We start from the raw sequence: 16,616 nt of genomic DNA on the forward strand, positions 1-16,616 counted from the left end.
TATTGAGCTGCTTCCAAGTACCTGCCCACCTTGTGGAAGGCTCTATTCTCTCGCTGGTCCTGAAAGATTAGCCATGGAAAGATACCTTAAGGAATCTCTGGACAGTGGGTTCATCCGCCCTTCCACCTCTCTTGCAGAAGCCGGGTTTTTCTTTGATGAAAAGAAGTATGGCAGCCTCTGACCCTGCATAGACTACAGAGGTATCGGTATCACCATCAAGAACTGGTACCCTCTCCCCCTAATGTCCACGGCTTTTGAGATCCTGCAGGGTGCCACCATCTTTACCAAACTAGACCTCCGGAATGCATATCACCTCGTTACAATCCGTGAGGGAGATGAGTGGAAGACAGCTTTCAACACCCCGACAGGCCACTATGAATACCAGGTAATGCCATTCGGCCTGGTGAATGCCCCAGCCGTCTTCCAGGCCTTTATTAATGATGCCCTCAGAGAGATGCTGTATAAATTTGTGTTTGTGTATCTGGATGACATTCTCATTTTCTCCCACATCTCACAAGAACACGTTCAGCATGTTCAGCAGGTCTTAGCACAGTTACTTAAGCATAAACTCTTTGTGAAGTTGGAGAAGAGTGAATTTCATGTCCCGGCAGTCCCATTCCTCATCTTCTGCGTGTCCAATGGCTGCCTCCAGATGGATCCTGGCAAGATTCGGGCAGTCTTGGATTGGCCCTGTCCAACTTCTGTGAAGCAGGTACAGTGCTTTCTTGGCTTCTCCAACTTTTATAGAAGATTCATGATAAACTTCAGTTCTGTTGCAGAGCCTCTCTCCGCACTCACCAAGAAATCAACCAGACAGTTTACATGGACCAGCAGAGCAGACCAAGCCTTCAACAGAATAAAGCGTCTCTTCACATATGCCCCCACGCTTACCCTTCCTGATCCAGAGATACCCATTGTATTGGAGGTGGATGCCTCTGATGTGGGTGTAGGAGCCGTCCTGTCACAGAGGGGTAAGAGTGATAATAAGCTTCACCCATATGCTTTCTTCTCACATCAGCTTACCCCAACTCAGAGGAACTATGATATTGGGAACAGGGAGCTGCTGGCCATTGAGATGGCATTGGAGGCATTGGCTGGAGGGGGCCAAACACCATTTCCTCATATGGATGGACCACAGGAACCTCACCTACATCCAAGAGGCAAAGAGGTTGAACTCCTGACAAGCCTGTTGGTTTTTAACCTGTTAAATTTCACTCTTTCCTATCACTCAGGTTCCAAAAATCTCAAGCCAGATGCTCTCGAGACAGTTTGAGTCACCAGAAGGGGATTCCTGTCCAGAACCCATTCTCCCCCACCTCCAGGGTGGTGGCCTCCATCCAGTGGGATATTGAGACGGCTGTCAAGAGGGCCCAATTGCAGCAACCAGGACAAGGTAATGCCCCTCCAGGGCGCCTCTTTATCCCTAATCGTCTCCATTCTGAGGTTTTGCAGTGGGCTCATGCCGCCCTCCCTTCTGGACACCTGGGAACTACCAGGACTTGCAAGCTTGTCCAGATGAAGTTCTGGTGGCCCAAACTGCAGTGCGACATATGGGCCTTCGTCGCTGCTTGCCCCATCTGTTCCCAGAACAAGGAACCCAAGGCCCACCCTCAAGGCCTGCTGCACCCACTGCCCATCCCGATCCTGGTCCCACATTTCCCTGGATTTCATCACAGGTTTACCACAGTCTCAAGGTAATACGGTAATTCTGGTGGTGGTGGACAGATTCTCTAAGACTTATCGCCTATTACCTTTGCCTAAGCTCCCCACAGCAAACCAAACAGCAGAACTGTTGATGAGGCACGTGTTCAGGATCCACGGGTTCCCAGCAGGATATAGTTTCCGACCGAGGCCCACAGTTCACGTCACAGTTCTGGAAGGCATTTGGTCGGCTCATCGGGTCTTCCATCGGCCTGTCTTCTGGGGACCCACGCTTCGCCCATGTCTAAGAATATGGCTATCAACCCAAGATCTTCATCTGCGGGTTGAATCCCGAAATCTGGCCTCACGTTACATTGGTCCATTCAAGGTCCTCAAGAATATCAACCCAGTTTCCTATCGACTCCGTCTGCCCAGGTCCATGAAGGTTCATCCCAATTTTCATGTTTCTCAGTTAAAACCTGTTGTTTGCTCCACTTTGTCTCCAATTAGGAAGTCTGCCCCAGTACCTCGTATCATTGATGGCCACTGTCCTTGACCCAATTTCTGGTTGACTGGGAGGGCTATGGCCCAGAGGACCATCCTCGATCCGTCTCATCATGGAGTTTCTCCGATCCCGAGGGAACTGACTGGAGAACGTCAGGAGCCGTTCCTTGGGGAGGGACTCCTGTAAGGTATCTCCTCTTTAGGGTGCTGTTCCCCTCCAGACCAGCAGAAGGCGCTCGCCTTGGAGCTCCAGTGCCATGCTCCTCTCCACTCCTGCAGATGGCACCAATGCCCCTAACCCGGTTCAACCCTCTGCTCATTAACCCTCATTCCCTTCACCTGTGCATAGCCCTATAAGTCTGTTTGTTTTCTACCATTATGTTCAGTCTTGAGCCTATGTACCTTGTGCCTCCAGTGACCTGCTCTTAAGTTAAGTCAAATCTTTGATGTACTTTCTTGACCCTTGTGTCTATTTTATTTCTCAGTTTTGTGGAAGCTCGGCTTTCCTAGTTTATTTGTATGTTGCTCTTTTCAACAATTAAAGGATTATATTTTTTGGAAGAAACACAAGTATCCAGACTCTTTGCTCTTCTGCTCTTCGGTTCAACTATCTGCTTAAGTGGTAGAGCTCAGTGGTAAGCTCAGTGGTAGAACACCAAACACTCGAGCACTGCAGACCCGGGTTCAATCCCTGCCTACGGCAGCCCAGTTACATTAATAAAGAGAGGAAAAGAAAACAGCAACAGCTAATAGATGCAATATTTGAAACTGATCATCAATATTCTACATTTCCTACACCTGAAATTTATAAAGAACAGATTTCACTTCAGTCCCAATTTAACTTACTCTCAGCATCTCACACAGAGCAGCTAAATTTAGATCTAGAGTGGCAGCGCAACATTATTCCCAAAATGAAGATGAAACGGGTGAGTTGTATCTTAATACCCTCACAATCAGTAACACTTTTAAGGATTTTAAATGCCAAATTATCTCCCCTTCTACTCAATATGTTTGAACATTCTCTATCCCAAGGTACCCTGCCAAAGTCTCTTACTGAAGCACTGTTACTTTTACTGAAACCTGGTAAGGAGGCAGCTATGTGTAGTTCGTATCGACCAATTTCTTTGTTAAATGCCGACATCAAAATTCTAGCGAAACTACTAGCTATTCGATTAGTCCCCCATGGCTAATATTATTTCGACCGACTAGACTGTCCGTCATCTTCTTATTGTCCTTTACACTCTCTCTCATCTCGAAATATCCCTGAAGTCTTTAGATGCAGAAAAGGCATTTGATCGGGTAGAGCGGGACTATATTTTCTTTGCAAGGGGAAGGTTTGGTTTTGGCTCTTAATTCATAGAATGAATCAGTCTTCTTTATACGTGTCCAGTGGCTTCAGTAGTTACAAATAAGTTGCGGTCAGAAAATTTCCCCCTGTCAAGGGGTACATGTCAGGGGTGCCCATTAAGCAGACTTTTGTTCCCTATTACAATAGAACCATTATCCCTGATGCTTAAGGCTTCACCTTTTATTTATGGCATTCAAAGGAGCAAAAGCTCTCCTTATATGAAGATGACTTGCTTCTATACATTTCAAATCCTATATCACGTATCACTGACATTATTAATGTCTTACACAATTTTGGTATTTTTTCAGGGTACAAGTTAAATATCTTCAAAAATGAGTGTATGCCTGTTAAAATATTGCTAAGAATATACCTGATACTGCTCTTCCTTTTCACATAGCGAGGTCTGGGTTTAAATATTTGGGCATTAACATTGCCTGTAACTTCAAGGGTCTTTATGAAAATAATTTTACTCCTCTTTTAACCAAACTTAAATCTGACTTTCAACAATGGAGACATATTAATTTGTCTTTAGTGGGCTGGGTGAACTGTGTAAAAATGACTGTCCTTCATAGATTTCTATATTTATATAAAAAAAAATATATATATTATTATATATATATATATATATATATAAAAAAAATAATAAAAAAATATATATATATATATATATATATATATATATATATATATATATATATATATATATATAATGGGAGACACTATACTATATATATATATATATATACATATAGTATAGTGTCTCCCATTATTTTTTTTTATCTAAAAGCTTTTTTAGCACTGTAGATCTATATGGGATGGAAAAGTTCCTAGGATCCGGAAGAGTTTCTTCAGAATCATACTTTTTTGCCTTCCAAACTAGATTCCACTTTTATACAATGGCAGAACAAGTGTATAGCCTGGTATGGTGATCTTTATATAGATGGCACATTTGCTAACTTTAACTATGTGCATTCCAAATTTAATCTCAATCAGTCAGATCTTTTCGTTATTTTCAAGTCCGTCATTTTGTTATCACTAACACTCCTTTATTCCTGAATATTCCATTGAGGTCCCTTGCAGATTCTCTCCTAGAAGCACCCCTGCTTTTGATGGTTCTATTTGAAATGTATACACAATGCTCATGTCTATATATAATGTAGGAACGGATAAAATCAAGAGTAACTGGGAAAAAGAGCTGGGAAAATATGACTTATCTGTTACTGTTATATTATTATTATTATTACAACTTGTTATTATGAATATAACTTGTTTTTATTATTATTATACATATTACTATTATTATTGCTAGTGTTGTTGTTATATGATTTCTCTTGATGCAGGCTGTTCTGGGTTTGTTGGGCAGGGATGGGAAATTGAAAAAAATTTAATCTCTTTCTTAGTGCAAAAGAATTACATTTGCTCTTACAATAAATTAATAAATAAAATAATATATATATATATATATATATATATATATATATATATATATATATATATATATTAAAAAGAAAGAAAAGGAAGCATTTTACATATCTAAAGTTGACTTAATGTAATGCTTTATTGTGAGACCCAGTGAGCATGACATCAGGGGTGTGAAGTAATTGAGTAAAAATACTTGAGTATTATACTTATTATTTTTGGGGGATTTGTACTTTACTCAAGTGTAATTTAAACTAAATACTTGTAATTTTACTTAATTACATTTCCAAATAAATTATTTGACTTTTTACTCCATACAATTTTATTGAAACTTGAAAAGTACTCATTACATTTTTCCAGATCATTTTCTTTCATCTTACTAGACTGAAGCCTGATTTGAGCCTTGAAATTATTGAAATATATGTGCGACTAAGACCGTATGTGATCGCCCAATTGAATGTGATGCATTCTTTCAAAACTATGAGCACGAAGTGAGAAACACTGGCGGTTTTTGTGCTAAACTTTATTCTAAAGTCCTGTTACTTCTACAGATAGGACAGCTATAAAGTAGATAAAAGCGATCAAATTATTTTATATATATATATATATATATATATATATATATATATATATATATATATATATGTGGCAAAGCGCGTGAGGGCAGCTCTATCATAGATGGAGTCGGGCAGGGCAAAAGTTATACCCACGCTCAACTCCGGTTGATATTATTTCCGACTCACGCCACCTGAGGAATTTCACCCCAAGAATTTAACAACCCCTAACTTAAAGGCACACGCAGATCCTAATCATAGACGGAATCAGAGACCATGGTAATCGTACAAAAAGTTTATTAATTAGTTAAAAACACAGTAATTAAAAAAGGCATTGACCAACAATCACTCTCATCCACTTGTTCATTTTATCGTGGGCAACAGAGGAACCCGGGCTTACCAACAGGGGCAGTCTCACGATATCACCCTTAGGAAAAATCACTATTCACCAGTGCACACACACACACACACACTAGCACACACTCAGCAACTCACTCAGAGCAGACCACGACACACAGTGAGTATGCCACCACCAAAAGATCACTCGTCTGCCCCCCCGGGTGCCCAGGTCCTGTCAACAAACGAAAAAGACATTAAGAAAGAGCATGGGTATGCAAAGAAAACAACATACAACAATATAATAAATTAATACAATCCGAGAAGGAACCAACCAGTTGGTCCCAACTCAAAACCCCAAAAAATGACAAGACACAATATAAACGCAAAGCAAAATAAAACAAATGGTCAAAATGGATTCGGCTGTGTAACTCAACCAAATTTGAGTTACAAATTTATACTGTTTTGATAAGTAATACTGTAATACAGTAATTCTCTAAATCACCATTAAATTCAAAACGAAGATATAAATTTAACACTTGCTTGACCATTGAAATCAATTAAAGAAATAAACAAAAGACACAAAAGATACCCCAAGCACTAAATAAATCACTGCGCCCAGTACAAAACATTCAATTTAAGACACATGAGAGCTCGTGAGCAGCGTATCAGTCCCGTGCTGGATGCGGGATAAACAGTGGAAACAGAACAGCAGTCTATGATGAAGCAAAGCAAACAGCACTTATGCTGAAGCGCAGGTGTTGGAGCAATCAGCACATTATGATGAGGCACAGAGCACATACTCATTCGAACGCCGCTATTGCCCTTAAGCATGCCTAAAACGAAACAGAAGATGTTATACTGCAATTAATTCACCCTTAGCTTCACGCTCGAGCAATATACTCACAGCAAAGCATGCTGTCCCAGGATCACTATCCCAAACTATGCGGTGGATGGAGCCAAATGTCTCCGACAAAACTCATTGGCAGGAAACGCCGATAGAGCTTACACTACATGAAGCATACAGATTAGTCAGTTACCCACTCAAAAGTACCCCAAAAGCGCCGCACACAACCCTTCCCTTACCTGTCTCGATTGTCCGCATTCGACTTCCCAGGAGTACACACTCAGTAGACAGCACAGCCAGTGGATAAGCAGCTTTAGCGGTCTTTACGATCAACACAGTCAACACTGCACTCCAGCAATGAAAACAGCAGGGCGCGCAGATGACGTCACGGCCCCGGAAAATGACGCACATCAATGAACTGGTAGCCCGTGCTCTTTATACGCTAACAGGTGCCCGGCCATTGGCCAAACCTCAAACAAGTGGGAGGGGTGATAACCCGTCCTGCCACAATCTTCCCTCCATTCTGTATCGGCGCCCGACGATAGACTCAATACAGAGCCACCAACATCACTCATGACCAAGGCCTAAACAGGATGTCAGGAGTAGTTAACTCAGAGCCGACTGCGACCCTACTTCCTATCTCACCTACTCTCCGGGAAGATGGTGCAAGTTTCCATGCCGACCCGCTCCAACTCGACCTGTCGCCGAGGGGCAACCACCATATCACCCTGGGAACCAAGAGACACCACCGGTCCCCTGCCCAGGTCACCTGACTCTCCTCCATCTGCACCTATAAGGGAAGGATCCAATGGCACTCGATTCGTACCAGGATTGTCGCATGCCAGACGACCAGTCGCTCGAGCAACGCCAGGGGTCTCCGGCACAAGCACAACCAAGTCAACATCATCTGCCTCATCTACCGGCGGTTCTTCCTGAACTTCTACCCCAGCCCCAAGCTGACCGTCTGGCAGGACCTCTTTCCGGCCACAAGCCTTCAATAACGAGCGGTGGACGCATCGGACCTTACTTGGATCCTCCACAGGTGCGATAGTATACACTACACCTCCCGCCTCCGGAGGATGAACCACTTGAAACAACACCGGGCTCCACAAGTCTGCAATCTTATGCCGCCCCTTAAACGAATGATCTCGTAGGTAAACAAGCTGACCCTTCGACAAAGGTAAGTCACGAACATGTAAGTCATGTCGTTCCTTTCGACGATCCGCAGCTGCATTCAGGCGTTCCCTTGCCCCTGAAAGGCAACCTGTAACCGCTTTCCATGTTCCACGATCCAACTCTGAACACTACCTGCCATTGGTTCTGACACATTTCCCAGCAGAAAGTCCACCGGCAACCTAGGTTCTTGACCGAACATCAAGTAATAAGGAGACTCTCCTGTCCCCTGGTGAGGGGTGGTGTTGTAACAGAAGAGTACCTGCGATAAACATGAAGCCCAGTCCCTCTTCCTAGGGCCAGGCAGGGTACGCAACAAGGTATACAACGTGCGATTGAACCGCTCACATTGGCCATTCCCGGCCGGATGGTACGGTGTAGTACGAGACTTCTTAATGTGATACAGTTCACAGAGCTGCCGAATCAGGGCAGATTCAAAGTTGCGACCTTGGTCGGAATGAATACTGCCCGGGACCCCAAACTTAAAGAACCACTCCTCAACCAGAACCAGAGCCACTGTCTCGGCTCGCTGGTCACGGGTAGGTATTGCCATGGAGAACTTACTGAATACATCAGTCATGACCAAAATGTTCTCCTGGCCTGACAGAGAAGGTTCAAGTACCGTGAAATCGATGGCCAAGACCTCGTTAGGTCTAGAAGCCAACAAATGGCCCATATAGCCCCGTGCCACCGGTTGACTCTCCTTCGCAAGCTGGCACCGTTCACACTCCTTGCACCAGCGAGTAATATCTGCAAACATACTCGGCCAGTAACACCGACGTCTAATCAACTCACTAGTCCGTTCGACTCCCTGATGACCGTGCTGTTGATGCAGCTGCTCTAAAACTTCCTGCTTCATTACCTCCGGCAATATTAACTGGTAACAATCTTCTCCCCATCAGGACGGAAAACTTGCCGATACAATACTCCCTCCTTCCTCACAAATCGGTCCCACTGTTGCAGCAATGTGAGAATGGGCTTAGCCAACTGGCGCCGTTCTTCAGGCATGGGACGCTTACCCCGTCCCCAGAACTGCAACACTGGTCCAATGATGGAATCAACTTCCTGCATAACGCACAAGTCAGAAACAGAATAACTAGGTAAGACAGTCATCTCGTTGGCAATGGCCTGCACCACGCCATCTGGTCTCACGGCTTGCTGTAGGGACTCAGGCACCGGGATACCAGCGGCCAAGCCCTCAACATCACCCAGATTAACGGGGTTCTGTCGGGACAGGGCATCCGCGATTGCCATTACTCCTCCCGGACCTATACCTCACCTCGAAATCAAAGGCAGCTAGCTCAGCTGCCCAGCGCTGTTCCGTGGCCCCAAGCTTGGCCGTGGTCAAATGACTCAAGGGGTTATTATCAGTAAACACCAGGCACTTATGTCCCAACAAGTATTCCCTGAATTTCTCCACCATGGCCCACTTAAGCGCCAGAAACTCCAATTTCATGGAACTGTAGTTGTTCATGTTACGCTCAGTGGGCCTCAAGCTTCTGCTAGCATAAGCTATGGGTCGCACCTTTCCGTCGCATTCTTGGGAGAGTACAGCGCCTAAGCCCCCTGGCTAGCATCTACCTCCAATATGAAGGTTCGGGAGAAATCCGATAAGCTAGCACAGGTGCGGAGACTAACTTACCCTTCAAAGCCTCAAACGACACCTGACACTGTTAGCGTCCACACCTGAACTAAACTCTGCCCCTTCCTCTTCCCTGACTTACCCCCAACAACCTCAGCCACCAGTCTATGTAAAGGTGCCGCCATCTTGGCAAAACCCTCAACAAAGCGCCGGTAGTAGCTCGCGAACCCCAGAAATGTCCTCAATTCAGAGACAGTTGTTGGGCAACGCCACTGTGCCACAGCCTCAATTTTGCCCGGATCGGTCGCTACTCCCTGAGCCGAAATGACATGCCCTAAGTACCTTACCTCACGTTTGAAAAAAGCGCATTTCTGCAAATTTGCCTTAAGCCCTTCTCTCTCTAAACGGTCCAAGACCATTTCCAGCCTTTGTAGATGCTGGGCTACTGAGGTAGAGAATACAACGATGTCATCAAGGTATAACAAGAGTGACTGACATTGCTGGTCACCGAACAAGCGCTCCATCAACCTCTGGAACGTGCTTGGCGCTTGCAGAGGCCGAACGGCATACGGTTGAATTCAAATAGCCCGAAGGGTGTGCAGAATGCGGTTTTCGGCCTATCGTGTTCTGTCACGGAACCTGTAGGTACCGCTGGCTAAATCCAATGTGGAGAACCAGCGGGCCTCGGACAACGAATCTAACGATTCCTCAATGCGGGGAGGGAAAGGCATCCTTCCTAGTTTTGGCATTCAGGTGACGGTAGTCTACGCACATGCGTAGACTACCATCCTTTTCTTCACCAACACGATAGGCGATGCATACGGACTACTGCTCTCACGAACTATACCGGCTTCCAACAATTGGTTAATATGAGTTTTAACTACCTCATATTCGAAGGAGGAATGCGCCTATACCGCTGGCGCACAGGGCGTCGTCCAGCACCGGTATATCATGAGAGATTAAACGGGTGCAACCTAAATCTCCCTCATGGCAAGAGAACACCGCTTGATACTTCCGTAAAAAATTCCTAACCTGATCCTGCTCTGCTGCAGGCAGAATGGATAAGTCAAGGGACTGAATCTGGTCGAACGAAGGAGACTCCCCCTGCACTGTGGGACTGTACGGTGGCAACTGTGGCCTTAACTTCAACGACCCCCGTGGCAGGTTAACTAAGTAAACCTCCTTCATACTTCCCACCACTGTGGTAGGGCGGAGCACTACATCAGCTGCCCCAACATTTACCACGGGCACATATGCAGTACCTCGATTTACCTGTACCAAGGCTGGTGAGGCCAAGAGCCCAGCAGGAAGGCCTGACTCGGGGGCTCAAACAACACAGTTCGGCCCTCAGTATTGGGCCGAACAGGTTGTAGCAACCCACTTAATGGTACCCCCAGGAATGCGTTGCACCCTACGCCACGCATCCTCACCCCACCCACCTGTCGGGAGTGGTCTTTTATACTCACGTGTTGACAATACTGAAAAGCCCTCGACACGCCTGGAAGCTGCATAACCACAGGGAGATCAAAAGCGCGCGCCATGCTGGCCAAAGAGCTCCCGGTAGCACCGGCCAAGTATATTCATCCCCAGCACCCGGGGACATCTACACTCAGCCCACCAGGAGGATCCCTAACCACCAGGACACCACACCCCGTAATCAACCTGCCGCACATTTCTACATCTAACTCCAAATAACCGATGTACGGGATCTCCAGCCCATTAGCCGCTCGAAGCTGCAACCACTGACAGTCCTGTAAACGATCCCGCCCCCAAGGCTCAAAGTGTTGACGAAAACAACTTTCTGAAATAGTCGACACCATTGACCCGGTGTCCACTAAACAGGGTACTAACACTCCTCCTATGGAGACAGTTAAATCGCGGACAAGAAGAGATCAAGCGAGAGAATGGGCCACGTACGTCTGTGGGACGGAGTCAACTACCTCCCCACCAAGGTCGTGACTCTGCGACCTGGTGGGAGCTAGTTTTCCGCCGGCCGAGGAGAATGCGGTGGTCCATGTGTACTAGTAGAGGGACCGGCTACAAGCTGGGGAGGGCGTGGGGAGCCCGCCCCCATCGCACTCCCGAGCAAAATGACCGGACGCTGACACCGTCTACATATAACCGGACCCGACCGCGGTGACCGACTATGCACGTATGGGGTTTGGAGGCGAGCAATGGTCTGTGTGAGCTGGTTTAACTGTTGTTGTTGCTGTCGAAACATTTCCCGCAGTTCAGCTCATCTCAGACTGTTGTGGGGAATTCTGCCTACCAGCGGAGGTTCCCCCACTTACCCCATACTGAAGACCATAGGCTACCGGGACGGACTGACTACGCCCCTTGCACCCCGGGCATCCCCTCACGTTCCCACCTAATTGCTTCTCCACGGACTCCTAATAACGTAATAGTGGGCTGACGACCGAACCAATTGTTTAAGCTCACGCCGCAGAGTATTATCGGATACATGCTCCACAAATTGATCCCGCAATACAATTTCAGAATTTGCAACAGCATTAGGTGCTTGGGTCTTAACTCTTTCTAAAAGAGCCATGAGCGCAAGGGAGAACTCCAACAGGGTTTCACCTTCCTGTTGCTTCCTTGAAAAGAAAGCCTCTTGTAACGTGACGTATGACTGTGAACACCCATAAAGCTCTTGCAACGCTTTAATAATTTTATTAGGATCTCCACGCTCTTCCTCAGGACGATATCGAATCTCCTCTCGGGCCTCTCCTCCAAGTGGTCAAATACAAAGAAAGCTTGTTCAGCTGATCCCCATATACCACGCTCTCATGCATGCCCGTGCCTCCTCGACCCATTCATCGATACTTACACCAGATTTACCACTAAATTTCGGGCACCGACGCCTCGAGGCACAAAAACCAATCGTTCCGGTGCACTAGCACCAGAAAGTTGGGGAACTACAGGTGGAGCAGTAGAGGTGCTAGGCAAGGCTTCAACCTCCCGGAAACACCAGCCACAGGCACCTGTAGCTGCTGCATCCTGGCATTATCAGCCCTTAACTGAGCTACCAACTCCCGCAACTCCTGTAATTCTTCCTCCATTTTGAAAGAATTTAAATGAAACTTACCACCCCAGAGAAGGAGACCCCGAAATTACACCACGCTGCTGTTCTGTTTCCAAAAAAGAAAAATCAAAACCATAAGGACAATACAAACACACCGAAAACCCACTGTCTCTGACCCAGTCCAACGATAATCCTGCCGACTATACGCCAAATGTGGCAAAGCGCGTGAGGGCAGCTCTATTATAGATGGAGTCGGGCGGGCAAAAAGTTATACCCACGCTCAACTCCGGTTGATATTATTTCCGACTACGCCACCTGAGGAATTTCACCCCAAGAATTTAACAACCCCTAACTTAAAGGCACACGCAGATCCTAATCATAGACGGAATCAGAGACCATGGTAATCGTACAAAAAGTTTATTAATTAGTTAAAAACACAGTAATTAAAAAAAGGCATTGACCAACAATCACTCTCATCCACTTGTTCATTTTATCGTGGGCAACAGAGGAACCCGGGCTTACCAACAGGGGCAGTCTCACGATATCACCCTTAGGAAAAATCACTATTCACCAGTGCACACACACACACACTAGCACACACTCAGCAACTCACTCAGAGCAGACCACGACACACAGTGAGTATGCCACCACCAAAAGATCACTCGTCTGCCCCCGGTGCCCAGGTCCTGTCAACAAACGAAAAAGACATTAAGAAAGAGCATGGGTATGCAAAGAAAACAACATACAACAATATAATAAATTAATACAATCCCGAGAAGGAACCAACCAGTTGGTCCCAACTCAAAACCCCAAAAAATGACAAGACACAATATAAACGCAAAGCAAAAATAAAACAAATGGTCAAAATGGATTCGGCTGTGTAACTCAACCAAATTTGAGTTACAAATTTATACTGTTTTGATAAGTAATACTGTAATACAGTAATTCTCTAAATCACCATTAAATTCAAAACGAAGATATAAATTTAACACTTGCTTGACCATTGAAATCAATTAAAGAAATAAACAAAAGACACAAAAGATACCCCAAGCACTAAATAAATCACTGCGCCCAGTACAAAACATTCAATTTAAGACACATGAGAGCTCGTGAGCAGCGTATCAGTCCCGTGCTGGATGCGGGATAAACAGTGGAAACAGAACAGCAGTCTATGATGAAGCAAAGCAAACAGCACTTATGCTGAAGCGCAGGTGTTGGAGCAATCAGCACATTATGATGAGGCACAGAGCACATACTCATTCGAACGCCGCTATTGCCCTTAGCGCATGCCTAAAACGAAACAGAAGATGTTATACTGCAATTAATTCACCCTTAGCTTCACGCTCGAGCAATATACTCACAGCAAAGCATGCTGTCCCAGGATCACTATCCCAAACTATGCGGTGGATGGAGCCAAATGTCTCCGACAAAACTCATTGGCAGGAAACGCCGATAGAGCTTACACTACATGAAGCATACAGATTAGTCAGTTACCCACTCAAAAGTACCCCAAAAGCGCCGCACACAACCCTTCCCTTACCTGTCTCGATTGTCCGCATTCGACTTCCCAGGAGTACACACTCAGTAGACAGCACAGCCAGTGGATAAGCAGCTTTAGCGGTCTTTACGATCAACACAGTCAACACTGCACTCCAGCAATGAAAACAGCAGGGCGCGCAGATGACGTCACGGCCCCGGAAAATGACGCACATCAATGAACTGGTAGCCCGTGCTCTTTATACGCAACAGGTGCCCGGCCATTGGCCAAACCTCAAACAAGTGGGAGGGGTGATAACCCGTCCTGCCACATATATATAAAACAATAGGCTTTGTAATTAAATGTGTACATGTATTTCTAAACTTCCCTTCATATTTAAATCATATCTATGTATTTCTACTCCCTATTTGCTGAATTATTATTGTTGTTGTTGTTAGGCAAATATTAATTATAACAATAAATATTGATGCTGACTACCAACCCTGGAGTTCTGAGTTCGAATCCAGGGTGTGCTGAGTGACTCCAGCCAGGTTTCCAAAGCAAACAAATTGGCCGGTTGCTAGGGAGGGTAGAGTCACATGGGGTAACCTCCTCGTGGTCACGATTAGTAGTTCTCGCTCTCAGTGGGGCTTGCGGAGATTAGCATGAGCCTCCAGACTGTGTCATGCACAATGAGCCACGTTATAAAATGGATGTATTGACAGTCTCAGAAGTGGAGGCAACTGTGACTTGTTGTTGGAGTGCTGTCCATTATAAGTATTCATTTTGCACCCCATGTATCTCCCTTTACGTGCCATGTATCCATGTAACCCCCCCCCCCACACTCCTTACATGGTGCCCCTATGTGTTGCATATATGGTTTTTGCACCTCTGATTGTAACATGATTCTTTGAAAAGGTTGCGAATGCCACTGGGGGAGAAATATGACTGTCATCGGAGACATTAAAAAGGCGACTTAACAAAGCAATCAAATTTAACAACTTTCTTGAGTACAATTTTCACTCAGTATCCATACTTTCACTTAAGCACAATTTCTGAGTAATTTTTACACCCCTGCATGACACAATAGAAGAATAAGGCAGTAGGAGATACATTTTTATAGAGAGAGTAAAAGACCTGTGGTCCACTTCTAACGGAGTGTATTTTAGCCTCCTAGCAATTGCTCTGAAATTGGCTGTGGAGAGAGACATAGTGTGAGAGAGAAACAGGAGAAAGGAAGAGGGAGGAAAAATCCCATGACTTATCGAGGAAAAACAAGCCAAGACGGGACACAACGCTGTTTTATTAACCGGACGACATAAAGTTTATTAAACTCACAGAGAGGTTGTAACACGGGCCAGCTGAGAAAGGGCTTGGAGCTAGTCCGAGCCATAACGGGAGAAAGTCTGACCAATTAACACCAGACCGGGAGGTCTGAGCTCAGCTCGCTGGCCAAATTAAGTCCTGGGAGATGTAAAAGCTTATATCTCAAAGCAGGGGAAGCCAGAGTCATCGGCTTGACGCTGCCAAAATGAACCCAGAGCTGTCCATATAACTCACTGCCACTCGCTGCTTGGTGGGCCTACAAAATAACACTGAGTGTGCAGTTTGACCGCAAGTGCAGGTGGAGGTTGCGAACGGGAGAGGGGAAAGCCAATGCCGAACGCTCTCACAAATATGAGTAACAACTTGAGTAAAGCTTATGACAGGCCCCAATGACTAGGCCCAACACTTGCCTGCTATAAAACAAGGACCAGCCCTTGTAATAAGCTGTGATGTTTACACAGCGGAGGGTTTGGAGGACAGGTCTAACAAAGCACCACTTTGGTGTCGCACTGAAGAACATCCTCTAGGATTTGTTTAACCATTCCATTGTGAAGTTACATCTTCACTGATAAATCAAAGATATGCTGATTGAGCCAAATTTAAAGTTCCTCATGGATGAAGACATTTTTCTCTATATTCTCTAAAAGTCATCGAGCAGTAGTGAGAATGCTTGTATTTAGCATTTTTATCATTTTAATAAAAAAAAAAAAAATTGTATCACAAATCATTTGTTGAATTTCTTAGGTACAATATGTACCCATTTTTCTTTAATGACAGCATGTAGGCCTACTTCTTCATTTTTATGTCATAACATTTCGTTGGTTTACATTTTTGGTTTACACATCCTAAAAACATATTTATTTCCAGGTTTAAATTTGATTTTGAATCCTAAATGTTCAATGTTGTCTAAGATTTTCTTACACCGAGTGTAAATGGCAATCGCTGCAGATTGCTGTGCCTTAAAGTAACCCCCCACCCCCACAATAAAAACAAACAAACAAAAAGTCCCAGTTTAGCAGTAAGGCGTATAAATGTAATGGTCTCTCCATGGGAGGGTTTAAGTGAGTCTTTACTCTGAGCACTAAATCGCCCTGTCCAAAACGCACCATGAAGAGAGGCAACAATAACTTCAAATGTGTTTTTCTTTTCCCAAAAGCAAACATCATAATTAAAGGCGATGGCAGTAAAATGACAGGCACCACTGACTTATGTAGTTTCATAATGTTACTGTTGGAGAATAGATGGAGGAATGTACTGTGCAAGTTCTTTATTACATATTCTCTCTCTCTCTTTCTCTCTCTCTCTCTCTCTCTCTCTCTCTCTCTCTCTCTCTCTCTCTCTCTCTCTCTCTCTCTTTCCTGTCTGCAGTGTACAAGACAGAGTGAAC

The 16,616-nt window shown here is 45.1% G+C and overlaps 1 long non-coding RNA gene across 1 annotated transcript; it reads right to left on the reverse strand.

Moving 5' to 3' along the window:
* Nucleotides 1–13,700: 13,700 nt before the first annotated feature.
* Nucleotides 13,701–14,228, reverse strand: LOC127634573 (uncharacterized). The gene is made up of 3 exons (XR_007969353.1): nt 13,967–14,228; nt 13,788–13,890; nt 13,701–13,716 (listed from the first exon to the last, which is right to left on the reverse strand). It is a non-coding gene; the product is annotated as an uncharacterized LOC127634573 (long non-coding RNA).
* Nucleotides 14,229–16,616: the final 2,388 nt, after the last annotated feature.

The sequence above is a fragment of the Xyrauchen texanus genome, chromosome 41 (genome assembly GCF_025860055.1).
Source record: "Xyrauchen texanus isolate HMW12.3.18 chromosome 41, RBS_HiC_50CHRs, whole genome shotgun sequence".
Lineage (NCBI taxonomy): Eukaryota > Metazoa > Chordata > Actinopteri > Cypriniformes > Catostomidae > Xyrauchen > Xyrauchen texanus.